Genomic DNA, 3227 nt, shown 5'->3' on the forward strand with positions numbered 1-3227 from the left:
TTTGTAAATTTATTTAAAAAATAACTAAACAATATTCTCAAATTTTTATTTCACATATATTTCAAGCATACCTTTAATTACATTTCGGTGTAGTTTCATTGTTATAGGCATGTGGAAAATATGTTAAATGATTTAATTAGAATATTGTCTTTTCAGCCATTGTGTGACTTGGCCCGCTGATCGCCCTTTGACTCGCGCTGCTTTTCTGCGTGATGAAAATGCATCTCAATGTATAAAACTGCCCTACAAAAAATGCAATATCCTCATGTGTTTCACTCATTGAATCATATTGTTGTTTACACTCAAGGTAGCCACAACTGTACTGGGGTCACCAAAATTGTTTTACTCTGAAATTCAGTACCTGTGGAATGTTATGGCCTGTTGAATGGCTTCTCGGAAAATCGTCATACATCTTCAAATCTGACATTTTTTATAAAGAAAAATATACTGTGATGTAGCTGAAAATCTGCAAATTCTTATCATATGATCGGTTTTCTAAATAATTTATGAAACACATGAGGAAATAGCTGTGACGGTGATCCAAGTAATTTCCATCGCCATATTCTATTGGCATTGCAAAAATATTTGGAATGTAATGTTACTCTTTGGTGTAAATATGATCTATAAATATATGATTTAAAAAATGCCAACAAAATGAACAGTTTGACTTTCCTATATATATAAAATTAGCTGAAATGACCTAATTTTGCATATTTGATGAATATTCATGATTTTTTTTTCTTCAAATAAAACATATTTCCATACCTGTCTGATATACATTGGTTTCACAGATGTATCATGTACGGTTTTGATTTGATTACATATGCGCATATTAATTAGGCGGACTTAGTTATTTTCACAACTGTTTCATATCTGCAGATTCGCAAAAATGGCAAAAATGACTTATTTTGTTGGCTTCTGTTTTCAAAACGGTAATAGATATATGAATTTTCTTTTTTGTATTTTTTTACCACAAAGATGATATTTTAGTGTCTGATAATTTAATTTATTATTTGTGTCCGAGAAAGTGATGAATTAAGTTGTCAACTTTGTCCTATTTTGCCAATTTTGCCCACTTTACCATTTCTGGCAGGTTTTTCGGTAATTTTGCGATTTCAAAAAATGGTATAAAATCACAACGCATTGACCGATTTCAATTCTGTTTTTTTTTTTTTTTGAAGCTTTCATAAAGCTTGATCATTTGTAATCATCAAATAACATGTGTTTGTTGTACCTATTTTGGTGCGCTATACCTACTATTAGTTTTATGAGAACGTAAATAAGTAGTGTCATCCACTGAAAAATCTTAATTTGATGTTAGACAAACTTAAAGGTGAAATTCAAAGAAGATCACAAATATGTCAAATTATGTATCACTAGAAACTGGTAAGCTAACGGAGTGCCATCGTACAAATTTTAGGTCAACTACATATCGGGTGATTTATTTAAAAAAAATACAAATACAACCACCTCCATAGCACCTTGGATATACGAGAGATTCGCCGGAAAAATAACGATGTTTTAATGACGTCACTATATGGACCAACACTGCCCAAGCAGACGACATCCCATAGAGAATAAACATAATTGCAAAGCTATTATTTCTCAAATTATGAGTTTAGTGTATATAAATGTAATGGCATGTCAAACCATTCAAAAGGGGATATGACCCGATTCTAATAACTAAAATCTTTTGCTTTGAAATACACAGGATAGGGGTTAATTAACAACCAAAGCAACCAGACTTTCAAATTGAGAAACCCCCGGAATGATATTAAGGACGGCATTTGTTCCCTCTTGAAACGCTGAACATACCCCGGTGTGTGCAGCTGAATATACAATGGCGTCTTATTTTGTTTACAAGCGACATATTCCTTTATTTTTGTATCGCTGCATTTGTCACCAAAATAAAACCATGCGCGGGGCTTAGAGTTAGGCAATAGATTATACATTTAGCCTGACGGTAGTGAAGTAAGAGAAAAAACTCAATAGGAGATGGAAACACAGGCACTGAAAATGTGTGAGATGCCATGGGACATCGTCTGCTTGTGCAAGTCATGTCCATACTGTGATCTCACACATCTCAGCAGCGTTCGGAGAGCTCTTCAGGTGCTATGCCGGGGCTGTATTTAAGCGTTTTGTAATTTATGATAATCAGTACTTCGAATGCTTCCAAGCATTAAATTTTGATAACCTTGTCGAATCAAAGTTTCAACTTTGCAATAATGAAAATAAAGTTAGTTTTTAAAATCAATGAATATCTACTTTAACAATACTCGTCATCCACAATCACTGACTGATCTAAAAATCATAATTCTCCCATACATGACAAATCTTGTTATTGCATTTAATCAGTATTAAGTGCAATAATGTAACCTATAACAGTAAATGTCTTTCAACTCATCAAATATGTATATTTGAGAATAACTGTCTTTTATGATAGTGTTAAAATGCCTTTCACTCTGTCCATAATGATGCGAAACAGTAATCTTTTAAACTCTTAATGAATGAACAACGTATCTTGAGTGCGTGCATGAGTGTCGGCTGCTATGTTCTTTCTCCCTCCCTCTTCCCTCCTTTCACTTGAAGCTTTGTTTTAGGTGTGCATTTCTCCCTTATCTACCACTTTTTCTTATTTCTCTCCTCTCTCCTACGCTGCATCTCTTTGCATACATGTACCAGACTTCATGCATGCCCTCTCACATGTTTTTAGTATGTTATGGCCGCTGTCCCATGACACTTGTACATGTATATGTATATGTAAATGTGAAATGGCTAAGGCTAGGTTCCTTATTGAACACTTTTTTATTCTAACTTTCTACTGCACAGGGTCTATCTCTAGCTTGCAGCTCTGAATTTTCGAATTTTTGAATGTTGACGACTCATTTGTCTTTTTAACCACGGGCAGTCACTGTTCTTGATATCATGTACTCTACCTCTACCTCATCTCTTCCCTCCCAGAGCTCCTCGTTTTCTGTCACCTTCTCTTTTCTCCCTCCTTCTCTCTCTCTCCCTCACATTTCCTTTCTGTTCTACTCCATTCGACTCCTCTCTCTCTCTCTCTCTCTCTCTCTCTCATTTGTTCTTTTCTCTCTCTCCTCATACCCCTTTTCTGGGAGAGAAGGGGTGAATGTTTCAGAGCACTTTTAAATTCATTTATTCAATGCATTCTGTGCATTATCAAGATTCATTTTTAAATACCAGTTTTCAAGTTTACATGTCAGCTT

The sequence above is a fragment of the Strongylocentrotus purpuratus genome, unplaced genomic scaffold, assembly GCF_000002235.5.
Source record: "Strongylocentrotus purpuratus isolate Spur 01 unplaced genomic scaffold, Spur_5.0 spur5_scaffold_15, whole genome shotgun sequence".
NCBI lineage: Eukaryota > Metazoa > Echinodermata > Echinoidea > Camarodonta > Strongylocentrotidae > Strongylocentrotus > Strongylocentrotus purpuratus.